Source organism: Mustelus asterias, chromosome 19, assembly GCF_964213995.1.
Source record: "Mustelus asterias chromosome 19, sMusAst1.hap1.1, whole genome shotgun sequence".
NCBI classification, from domain to species: Eukaryota; Metazoa; Chordata; class Chondrichthyes; order Carcharhiniformes; family Triakidae; genus Mustelus; species Mustelus asterias.
The window spans coordinates 1,153,618-1,166,856 of record NC_135819.1 but is presented as its reverse complement, the minus strand read 5'-3'; positions in this window follow the sequence as shown (position 1 = coordinate 1,166,856).

Sequence of the window (13,239 nt, the reverse complement as noted above, 5' to 3'; positions counted from 1 at the left end):
GTTAGGTGGATTGGCCATGCTAAATTGCCCCTTAGTGTCCAAAGATGTGTCGGTGAGAGGGATTAGCCATGCTAAATTGCCCCTTAGTGTCCAGAGATGTGCAGGTTAGGCGGATTGGCCATGCTAAATTGCCCCTTAGTGTCCAAAGATGTGTAGGTTAGGTGGATTGGCCATGCTCAATTGCCCCTAAGTGTCACTGTCTGTGTGGAGTTTGCACATTCTCCCTGTGTTGCGTGGGTTTCCTCCGGGTGTTCCGGTAGATTAGGTGGATTGGCCATGCTAAATTGCCCCTTAGTGTCCAAAGATGTGCAGGTTAGTTGGATTGCCCATGCTAAATTGCCCCTTAGTGTCCAAAGATGTGTAGATTGGGTGGATTGGCTGTGCTAAATTGCCCCTTAGTGTCCAAAGATGTGTCGGTTAGGGGAATTAGCGGGGTAAATACTTGGGGTTACGGGGAACAGGTCTGGTTAGGATTGCTCCTTTGTGTCAGGGGGATTACATGGGGTTACAAGGATAGGGCCTGGGTGGGATTGTTGTTGGAGCAGAGTCGATGGGCCGAGTGGTAGAGAATCTATGAATTCTTGAGTGCTGCCATTTTTGGTTCCTTCAGCACTCCCCACTTCAAGCACCCTCAGCTTTCAATTGACAAAGCCTCAAAACTCTGGCGTGGCCTCCTTGACCCAACTCACCTTTAGAAATCTCTATTCTCCCTGAAGGTGCTGCTCGGTTAACTTTGTGCTCAGTGTGGACTCTGGGTCAGATCGTCGTGGGTTCAAGATTACTCCGGAGACCTGAGATCAGAGACCCCTGTGCTGTACCCACAGGAAGCAGTGTACAATCGGAGGTGCTCTCTCTTCCTCTCTCTGTTGGCATGTCAAACATAAGTCCAGTCTTCGGGGGGTAATGAAGAATCCCTGACACTATTTTGAAAAAGAGCAGTGGAATTCTCCCTGGTGCCTTCAGCCAACCGCACTAAAATTGGCCATTTCCACTTTTTTTTTATTCGTTCATGGGATGTGGGCGTCGCTGGCTGTACCAGCATTTATTGCCCACTCCTGAGGGCATTTAAGAGTCAAACACATTGCTGGAGATCTGGAGTCACATGGAACATAGAACAGTATCATAGAATCATAGAATCCCACAGTGCAGAAGGAGGCCATTCAGCCCATCGAGTCTGCACCAACCACAATCCCACCCAGGCCCTATCCCCATAACCCCACAGATTTACATAAGAACATAAGAAATAGGAGCAGGAGTAGGCCATCTAGCCCCTCGAGCCTGCCCCACCATTCAATAAGATCATGGCTGATCTGACAGTGGTTTAGTTCCACTTACCCGCCCGCTCCCCATAACCCTTAATTCCCTTATTGATCAGAAATCGATCTTCCTGTGACTTAAACATATTTAACGAGGTAGCCTCCACTGCTTCAATGGGCAGAGAATTCCAGAGATTCACTACCCTCTGAGAGAAGAAGTTCCTCCTCAACTCTGTCCTAAACTGACTCCCCCTTATTTTGAGGCTGTGTCCTCTAGTTCTTGTTTCCTTTCTAAGTGGAAAGAATCTCTCTGCCTCTACCCTGTCTAGCCCCTTCATTATCTTATATGTCTCTATAAGATCTCCCCTCAGCCTTCTAAACTCCAATGAGTACAGGCCCAATCTACTCAATCTCTCCTCATAAACTAACCCCCTCATCTCCGGTATCAACCTGGTGAACCTTCTCTGTACTCCCTCCAAGGCCAATACATCCTTCCGCAAATAAGGGGACCAAAATTGCACCAAAATGTACCCTGTTAATCCCCCTGACACTAAGGGGTAATTTAACGTGGGCAATCCACCTAACCTGCACATCTTTGGACGGTGGGAGGATACCGGAGCACCCGGAGGAAACCCACGCAGACACAGGGAGAACGTGCAAACTCCACACAGACAGTGACCCGAGCCGGGAATCGAACCCGGATCCACAGCGCAGGAACAGGCCCCGCGACCCATGATGTTGTGCCCAAGATGACACCAAATTAACATAATCTCTTCTGCCTGCCCTTGATTTGATTTGATTTATTATTGTCACATGTATTAGAATACAGTGGAAAGTATTGTTTCTTGCGCGCTATACAGACAGAGCATACCGTTCATAGAGAAGGAAAGGAGAGGGTCCAGAATGTAGCGTTACAGTCATAGCTCGGGTGTCGAGAAAGATCAACTTGGGCGTATCCCTCTATTCCTTGTCTAAGAGCCCATTAAATGCCCCAATTGTATCTGGCTCCATCACCACCCCCAGGCAGCACGTTCCAAATACCTAACACTCTCCGTGTAAAAACACTTGCCCCTCACATCCCACCGTGCCACCCATCCTGTAAGTCCCATTACAGAGATTTGACAAACCAAAGTCTAGGGGCAGGACTCTCCGACCCCGCAGAGATTTCTGCCCAAAGTCAACAGACCATTGGCCAGTCCGTCAAATATTTCGTCCAGTCTGCGACGATTCCCGGAAAAATCCCCAGGCCATTGCTGGGGGAACAGTGCGCTATTTTCAGCCTGTGACGTGAGTGTGACGTTAAAGCAAGATCCTGCCCACTATCCAAAAGTGGACGCATAAGAACCCCCCCCACGTCACTTTCCTCAAGAGTAGGGCAATTAACTGAGGCGGAATTTTCCGGATGATCACTCCTGCAGGATCTTACCGTCCCACCAATGGTGACGCTCACCGCGAGGGGCGCGCTCAACAGAAAACCCTGTTGATAACAGTAGGACCAGAAGATCCTGCCACTGGGCATTGGTGACTCACCCTCCGTCAGTGCAGAACATTCCGCAGATGGGGAGGAACATCCCGCTCCTGGTCTTTATCACATGGCTGCTCGTGGGATCTTGCTGTGTCCAAATTATCTGTCTGCATCTGCTGCCCACCATCCACAAGAATGATCCCTGGAATGAAGAGCTTGTCGTATGAGGAACGGTTGAGGACTCTGGGTCTGTACTCGTTGGAGTTTAGAAAGATGAGGCGGGGGATCTTATTGGAACTTACAGGATACTGCGAGGCCTGGATAGAGTGGACGTGGAGAGGATGTTTCCACTAGTGGGAAAAACTAGAACCAGAGGGCACAACCTCAGGCTAAAGGGACGATCCTTTAAAACAGAGATGAGGAGGAGTTTCTTCAGCCAGAGAGCGGTGAATCTGTGGAACTCATTGCCACAGAGGGCTGTGAAGGCCAGGTCATTGAGTGTCTTTAAGACAGAGATAGATATGTTCTTGATTAATAAGGGGATCAGGGGCTATGGGGAAAAGGCAGGAGAATGGGGATGAGAAAAATATCAGCCATGATAGTGGACTCGATGGGCCGAGTGGCTTAATTCTGCCCCGATGTCTTATGGTCTAACATTGGCGGCACTTTGAAGAGGACTTTATTGGCTGCAAAGCACTCTGGGATGTCTCTGGGGTGACACAAATGCATGTCTTTTTCCTTGATGAGAAAGGGGACCTTTACCCCTGCGTCTTTTTCAGCTGCCTTGTGTGGGCTTGCCAAGGTGATGAAGAGGGAGCTTAATTCTGCATAGTATCGGATGCGAGAGTGCGTATTGCTCGCTATGCTCGCCTGAAGCGGAAAGTTTCGTAGCAAAGCTGCACCGTAGCATGAGATTTGAACAACCCACTATAACCACAGCTGAACTAATCTTAAACAGGCTTGTGTAAAACACAGTGGAAAAGAGATCATTAACTTTGAAAAAAACACCAGTGCCTTGCATATATATCTATATATATATATATCATGCTTTCTTGCATCTCCAGATTACATCTCAGTGTTTCTCTCGTGAAGCCATTTTGAAATCGGGCTATTTTTGTTGTGTGGACGAGGTTAAACACAGACTGAAATACTACCAGGGTCTGACATTTCATCCAGACAATATTGTATCAAAAGGTCGGGTATCAACAACAATCTCACAGCGGGTGGCACAGCAGTTAGCACCGTTGCCCCACAGCGCCAGGGACCCGGGTTCGATTCCGGCCTTGGTCACTGTCTGTGCGGAGTCTGCACGTTCTCCCCGTGTCTGTGTGGGTTTCCTCCGGGTGCTCTGGCTTCTTCCCACATGCCAAACATGTGTAGGTTTGGTGGATTGGCCATGCTAAATTGCCCCTTAGTGTCCAAAGATGTGCAGGTTAGGTGGATTGGCCATGCTAAATTGCCCTTTAGTGTCCAAAGATGTGCAGGTTAGGTGGATTGGCCATGCTAAATTGCCCCTTAGTGTCCAAAGATGTTAGCACTGCTGCCTCACAGCTCCAGGGACCCAGGTTCGATTCCCGGCTTGGGTCACTGTCTGTGTGGGGTCTGCATGTTCTCCCTGTGTCTGTGTGAGTTTCCTCCGGGTGCTCCGGTTTCCTCCCACAGTCCAAAGCTGTGAGGGTTAGGTTGATTGGCCATGCTAAATTGTCCCATAGTGTCCCAGGACGTCGAGGTTAGAGTGGCTAGCATGGTAAATGAGTGTGGTTGTGGAGATAGGGCCTGGGGTGGGATTGTTGTCAGTACAGATTCAATGGGCTGAATGGCCTCCTTCTGCACTGTAGGGATTCTATGACTCTATGAAGTAACCAAGGCCTAAATAGTTGGAGTTAAGATCCAGAGCAGCCACCAGGCTCGAGCACTGCACCAGGCACGAGGGGCCGAATGGCCTTCTTTGTATTCCTCAACCCTTTTGCACCTCAGATATCTTTCTGAGGCCCTGCCGTCACCTGGGGCGGCACGGTGGCACAGTGGTTAGCACTGCTGCCTCACAGCGCCAGGGACCTGGGTTCAATTCCCAGCTTGGGTCACTGGGCGGAGTTCGCATATTGTCCGCGTGGGTTTCCTCCGGGTGCTCCGGTTTCCTCCCACAGTCCGAAAGACGTGCTGGTTAGGGTGCATTGGTCGTGCTAAATTCTCCCTCAGTGTAACCGAACAGGAGTGTGGCGACTAGGGGATTTTCACAGTAACTTCATTGCGGTGTCAATGTCAGCCTACCTGTAACACTGATAAATAAATGAACCTGTAGTGATGTTTTAGTCTCCTGTGAGGTTTATCTAATTCACAATATTTATTCTTCCAATGTTATAAACTTGGTATGACCTCATCGCCGGTTATATAGACACAAAAGAGTTGCTTTTAATGACTCTATTGCTAATCTTCTCTTTTGTGACCATCATGACCCCTGTTCTTTGTGTTGGTTTATCAGTGGAAATAAATCTCTCAGATAGCACCAAGAAATATTATCTTTCATGAAGGCGTGTGTCACAGATGCCTTGATCTTTCAATGAGTCATCTCTACTTTGTACTGTTACTTCTGCAATCTCTTAATCCTTTTGGGTGGCAAGGTATCCGCTATGGAACAATTCCGGCTTTGGGTTACTTGTCTGTGCGCAGTTTGCACATTTTCCCCGTGTCTGCGTGGGTTTCCGTCGGGTGCTCCGGTTTCCTCCCCACAGTCCGGAAGACGTGCTGGTTAGGGTGTACTGTCCGTGCTAAGTTCTCCCTCAGTGTACCCGAACAGGCGCCGGAGTGTGACGACTAGGGGATTTTCACAGTAACTTCATTGCAGCGTTAATGTAAGCCTACTTGTGACACTAATAAATAAACTTTAAACTTTAAAGATGAAGCCAAGACGAGGCAGAACAATGCGGCTCAGAGATTAACCACAGGCTGCTTAAGCAACACCATTTCCGATCAAACCTCACACATCAGCTCAAAATCTCACCACCTTTCATCATTGTTGCTGTTTGGAGTTACTCCAACCAGGAGATCAGCTCCAATAAATCAATTAAAATATATATCTTTTACTCGAATGAGTGCAAAATGTCAAACAGGAATAAGGATATCAAGTTTATTTATTAGTGTGACAAGTAGGCTTACATTAACACTGCAATGAAAATCCCCTAGTCGCCACACTCCTGTCCGGGTACACTGAGGGAGAATTTAGCACGGCCAATGCACCCTAAGCAGCACGTCTTTCGGACTGTGGGAGGAAACCGGAGCACCCGGAGGAAACCCACGCAGACACGGGGGAGAAAGTGCAGACTCCGCACAGACAGTGACCCAAGCTGGGAATCGAATCCGGGTCCTTGGTGCTGTGAGGCAGCAGTGCGAACCACTCCCTCAGATATATGGTTCTTTTGCTTTTTTTCAAAACCATTGGTAATCGTTGAGTGACATGCTGGTGTTGGGGGAAGGACACTAGGTGATAATTTACATGTAAGCAATAAACAAAAACAAAGAACAAAGAAAATTACAGCACAGGAACAGGCCCTTCGGCCCTCCAAGCCTGCACCGACCATGCTGCCCGACTGAACTAAAACCCCCTACCCTTCTGGGGACCATATCCCTCTATTCCCATCTCATTCATGTATTTGTCAAGATGGCCCTGAAAAGTCACTATCGTATCTGCTTCCACTACCTCCCCCGGCAACGAGTTCTAGGCACCCACCACCCTCTGTGTAAAAGACTTGCCTCGTACATCTCTTTTAAACTTTGACCCTCGCACCTTAAACCTATGCCCCCTAGTAATTGACAGTGAGATAATGGTCAGGATTTTGCCCAGTGGGATATTACATTCTGTCCAAAGTAAACGTGAATTAAAATGGCCAACCTCATCAATGGGTGGGTGGGAGCGGGGATGGGGGTGGGGAGGGTGGGGTGGAGGATGGAGGACATAATGGCATCATAAAACCTTGGCCAATGTGTTTGGGCCTCTCCCTCCCTGCCCATCGAGTCTCTCTCTCTCTCTCTCTCCAGAAATTCTTCATCATCGCCCCACTGAGTTCCTAGTTCTGGCAAAAGGTTGGAGGAGGCAGTGGCGTAGTGGTATTGTCACTGGGCTAGTAATCCAGAGACCCAACGTCATGATCTGGGGACACGGGTTCGAATCCCACCATTGCCAAATTTGAATTCAATAAAAAAAATCTGGAATTAAAAGTCTAATGATGGCCATGAATCGATTGTCATAAAAACCCATCTGGTTCGCTAATGTCCCTTTAGGGAAGGAAATCTGCCGTCCTTACCCAGTCTGGCCTACATGTAACTCCACAGCCACAGCAATGTGGGCCTGGGTAAGATGCCCTGATGGAGAGTCAATGTAGATTTGATGGCCGAATGGCCCCCTCCCATACTGTAGGGATTCTAGGAATTTATGATTCTCAAGGGGCAATTAGGGATGGGCAATAGGCCAGCATTTATTGCCCATCCCACAAATTAATTGATAATATGTTAAATTTTTAAACCCCTCCCACCATTGGTGGCTGCTTCATTGAAGGGGTTTGATAAATACAGCTCATTGTTGATTTTCTTGCAGTAGATCTAAGAGGGGAGACAGTGGTATTATCACTGGACTAGTAATCCAGAGACCCAGGGCAAGAATACTGCGTACAGTTCTGGTCACCCTATTATAGAAAGGATATTATTAAAAATAGAAAGTGTGCAGAAAAGATTTACGAGGATGCTACCGGGACTTGATGGATTGAGTTATAAGGAGAGACTGAATAGACTGGGACTTTTTTCTCTGGAGCGTAGGAGGCTGAGGGGTGATCTTATAGAGGTCTATAAAATAATGAGGGGCACAGATCAGCTAAATAGTCAATATCTTTTCCCAAAGGTAGGGGAGTCTAAAACTAGAGGGCATAGGTTTAAGGTGAGAGGGGAGAGATACAAAAGTGTCCAGAGGGGCAGTTTTTTCACAGAGGGTGGTGAGTGTCTGGAACAAGCTGCCAGAGGTAGTAGTAGAGGCGGGTACAATTTTGTCTTTTAAAAAGCATTTAGACAGTTGCATGGGTACGATGGGTATAGAGGGATATGGGCCAAATGCGGGCAATTGGGACTAGCTTAAAAAAAAGGGGTGGCATGGGCAAGTTGGGCCAAAGGGCCTGTTTCCATGTTGTAAACCTCTATGACTCTAAGATCTGGGGATCTGGGTTCGAATCCCACCATCCCCCCGCCACCCCCCCCACCCCCCCCCCCCCCCCCCCCCGCCCCCGCCCCGCCCCCCGGCAGATGATAAACTTTGAATTCAGCAAAAAATAATCTGGAATTAAAAGTCTAATGATAACCATGAAACCATTGTTGGAAAAAACCATCTGGTTCACTAATATCCCTTTAGGGAAGGAAATCGGCCGTCCTTACCCGGTCTGGCCTACATGTGACTCCAGAGCCACAGCAATGTGGCCGACTCTCAAATGCCCTCCAAGGGCAACTAGGGATGGGCAACAAATGCTGGGCCAGCCAACGACGCCCATGTCCCACGACTAGAACATCAAATGTTGAATCTGTTGCCAGGCTTGCAATGATTTCCCCCCAGTGGAGGTTGTTTCTTTAAATTCGGGGAAAGGAAAGTCGCGAAGGGTTTTGTCGAAATTCAAGATGGCTGCCATTGCACCCTGCCAAGGCCAAGGACAAAGCAAGTGGACAAGATGAGGCCTTCGGAGAGTGAGAGCAGAAGGCCACGGAGAAAGCATCTGGGATAGAATGAGTGGCGCTACCTGCTGCCTTGCCGGCCGCAGTGACCCTTTAATGCTCAGAGTTAGGGCTTTGAAACCCCCCCACAATGTGACAGACCCGGTGCTCGGAGCAGCTCGTGAGGCTGCAGGAAGTGGGCAAAACCACAGATCACTGCGCGGCCATACTGAACGTACTGAGCAAAGCAGCAATAGCTACAGCAAGCTAATCAGGCACAGTGTATGTGTGAACAGAGGGTCGCTGAGAGTTGGTGCCTGGTTGCAGCTTTCTGACTTAGTTTATGCATCACAGGAAGGCCCACCGCGCACCGCGTGCATTTCGATCTGGTTAGATGGAAGGACGCGAGTTAAATCCGGGCAAATTGACACCATTTTTCAAAAGGCAGACAGCAACTGGACCTAATCTTCTGTTTCCTTTTGACAAAGAGAGAAACAGAATGGTGGTCCATGAGATTCATATCGTACAAAACTACAGAGGGTCGCGAATGTAGCTCAATCCATCACGCAAAACAGCCTCCCATCCATTGACTCTGTCTACACTTCCCGCTGCCTCGGCAAAGCAGCCAGCATAATCAAGGACCCCACGCACCCCGGACATTCTCTCTTCCACCTTCTTCCGTCGGGAAAAAGATACAAAAGTCTGAGGTCACGTACCGACCGACTCAAGAACAGCTTCTTCCCTGCTGCTGCCGTCAGACTTTTGAATGAATCTACCTCGTATTAAGTTGATCTTTCTCTACACCCTAGCTATGACTGTAACACTACATTCTGCACTCTCTCCTTTCCTTCTCTATGAACGGTATGCTTTGTATAGCATGCAAGAAACAATACTTTTCACTGCACCCCAATACATGTGACAATAACAAATCAAATCAAATCAATGACTGGAACACTACATTCTGCACTCTCTCCTTTCCTTCTCTATGAACGGTATGCTTTGTATAGCACGCAAGAAACAATATTTTTCACTGCATCCCAACACATGTGACAATAATAAATCAAATCAAATCAAATGGTTACCGCACAGAAGGAGGCCATTCAGCCCTGTCCAAGAGCAAATTGGCTAGCTCCACTCCCCTGTGCTAGCCTTGTAACTCTACAAATCTTTTCTCTTGAGGTGCTTATCCAATTGCTTTCCGAAAGTCAGGTTTGCATCTGCCTCCAACACATTCTCAGGCAGAGCATCACTACTCGCTGTGTAACATAGCTTTGCCTCAGATTGCCATTGCTTCTTTTACCATTTTAAGTCAGAGACCTCTGGTCTTTGACCCTGTTGCCAATGGGAACTGCGACTGTTTAATTATTCTATTTAGACTCTTCGGGTTTTGAACCTCTATCAAATTGAGTCTCAAGTTTCTCTGAGGGTTGAACACTCCCAACTTCTCCAACCTATCCACAAACGTCTACTCCCTCCACCACTGACGCTCAGTGACAGCAGTGTGTACCATCTACAAGATGCACTGCAGCAACTCACCAAGACTCCTTAGACAGCACCTTCCAAACCCACAGCCACTCCCATCTAGAAGGACAACAGCAGCAGATACATGGGAACACCACCACCTGCAGGGGAAAGATGATGGCCCAGTGGTATTATCACTAGACTTTTAATCCAGAAACTCAGCTAATGTTCTGGGGGACCCAGGTTCGAATCCCGCCACGGCAGATGGTGGAATTTGAATTCAATAAAAAAATCTGGAATTAAGAATCTACTGATGACCATGAAACCATTGTCGATTGTCGGAAAAACCCATCTGGTTCACCAATGTCCTTTAGGGAAGGAAATCTGCCATCCTTACCTGGTCTGGCCTACATGTGACTCCAGAGCCACAGCAACGTGGTTGACTCTCAACTGTCCTCAGGCAACTAGGGATGGGCAATAAATGCTGGCCAGTCAGCGACGCCCATATTCTGTGAACGAATTAAAATAGAAAGAATTACAAAAAAGTTCCCCACCAAGCCATTCATCGTCCTGACTTGGAAATATATCGGTTATTCCTTCACTGTCGCTGGGTCAAAATCCTGGAGCTCCCTCCCTAACAGCACTGGGGGTGCACCTACACCCAAGGGACTGCAACATTTCAAGAAGGCAGCTCACCTGCCTTCTCAAGGGGCAATTAGGGATGGGCAATAAATGTTAGCCTAGCCAGCGATGCCCATATCCCATAAATGAATTTAAAAAACGTTTGGTTGTACAGGACGAGTATTGCCGAAAAAAAAGAGGCATACAGTCAAAGAACAAAGAACAAAGAACAGTACAGCACAGGAAACAGGCCCTTCGGCCCTCCAAGCCTGTGCCGCTCATTGGTCCAACTAGACCATTCGTTTGTATCCCTCTATTCCCAGACTGCTCATGTGAGTATCCAGGTAAGTCTTAAACGATGTCAGTGTGTCTGCCTCCACCACCCTACTTGGCAGCGCATTCCAGGCCCCCTCCACTCTCTGTGTAAAAAACGTCCCTCTGATATCTGAGTTATACTTCGCCCCTCCCACCTTGAGCCCGTGACCCCTCGTGATTGTCACCTCCGACCTGGGAAAAAGCTTCCCACTGTTCACCCTATCTATACCCTTCATAATCTTGTACACCTCTATTAGGTCTCCCCTCATTCTCCGTCTTTCCAGGGAGAACAAGCCCAGTTTACCCAATCTCTCCTCATAGCTAAGACCCTCCATACCAGGCAACATCCTGGTAAACCTTCTCTGCACCCTCTCTAAAGCCTCCACGTCCTTCTGGTAGTGCGGAGACCAGAACTGGACGCAGTACTCCAAATGTGGCCTAACCAGCGTTCTATACAGCTGCATCATCAGACTCCAGCTTTTATACTCTATACCCCGTCCTATAAAGGCAAGCATACCATATGCCTTCTTCACCACCTTCTCCACCTGTGCTGCCACCTTCAAGGATTTGTGGACTTGCACACCTAGGTCCCTCTGTGTTTCTATACTCCTGATGACTCTGCCATTTATTGTATAACTCCTCCCTACATAAGTTCTTCCAAAATGCATCACTTCGCATTTATCTAGACGTTTAGAGCATGGAAACAGGCCCTTTGGCCCAACTTGTCTATGCCACCATTTCTTTACCACTAAGCTAGTTCCAATTACATGCATTTGGCCCATAGCTCTCTATACCCATGTAACTGGGTAACTGGGCTCGGCATGGTGGCACAGTGCTTAGCACTGCTGCCTCACAGCGCCAGGGACACGGGTTCAATTCCCGTGGGTCACTGCCTGTGTGGAGTTTGCACGTTCTCCCCGTGTCTGCGTGGGTTTCCTCCGGATGCTCCGGTTTTCTCCCACAGTCTGAAAGACGCGCTGGTTAGGGTGCGTTGACCCGAATAGGCGCCGGAGTGTGGCGACTAGGGGAATTTCACAGTAACTTCATTGCAGTGTTAATGTAAGCCTCACTTGTGACTAATAAATAAACTTTATTTTTAAGTGTCTAAACGCTTTTTAAAAGACAAAATTGTACCCGCCTCTACTACTACCTCTGGCAGCTTGTTCCAGACACTCACCACCCTCTGTGTGAAAAAATTGCCTCTCTGAACCCTTTTTGTATCTCTCCCCTCTCACCTTAAACCTATGCCCTCTAGTTTTAGACTCCCTTACCTTTGGGAAAAGATATTGACTATCTAGCTTATCCATGCCCCTCATTATTTTATAGACCTCTATAAGATCACCCCTCAGCCTCCTACGCTCCAGAGAAAAAAGTCCCAGTCCATCCAGCCTCTCCTGATAACTCAATCCATCAAATCCCAGTGGCATCCTAGTAAATCTTTTCTGCACTCTTTCTATTTTAATATCCTCTCTATAATGTCAAAGCTTTTCATCTTGCACTTATCAGGACACTCTGCAAGAGTATCAAATGTAAACTTTATGATAATTATACTTCTTGAGAAGAGAGTGATGATTAGTTGTCTTTCTTCAGCGATACTCGAGAATGAGTTCTGAGATAACATTTGATAATATACCACATCAGAGATAGTGCCACACTTATAGCTTATAAAACGCTAACAGGGTTAGACAGGGTAAGATTCAGAAAGAATGTTCCAGATGGTGGGGGAGTCCAGAACTGGGGATCATAGTTTGAGGAAAAGGGGTAAACCTTTTAGGACTGAGGTGAGGAGAAATTTCTTCACCCAGAGGGTGGTGAATGTGTGGAATTCACTCCCACAGAATGTAGTTGAGGTCAAAACGTTGTGTGATTTCAAGGGACCAAGGGATATGGGGGGGGAAGGCAGGATCAGGATATTGAATTCGATGACCAGCCATGATCAAAATGGCGGAGCAGGCTTGAAGGGCAGAATGGCCTCCTCCTTTGAATTCCCTTTATAAAGGGAATTCAAATTCAAACATACATGTTTGATGGCCTCCAATTATGTGCCCTGTATTTAGTTTAGTTTATTTATTTGTGTTACAAGTAGGCTTACATTAACACTGCAATGAAGTTACTGTGAAAATCCCCTGGCCACCACACTCCAGGTGTGATTGGATGTTGACCCAACAAACATCTCGATGAGAGTGTTCTGTGCCTTTTTTTCCTAACATGTTTATTTTTCACGAAAAATTTGCCCAACTGACCTCTCCGATATTCTCCACGCTGACTTCCCCTCTCCCTAAACCTGAGTTCATTCAGAACTCCATCCATTGTTGTGCATTCTGTATCTCGGATCTACGCAGATATGGCCAGAGTTTCACACTTCCCTCCCTGTGGGGGGAGGACTGGGCTGAAACTTGGAAACATGGAAACTAGAAACAGGAGGAGGCCATTCGG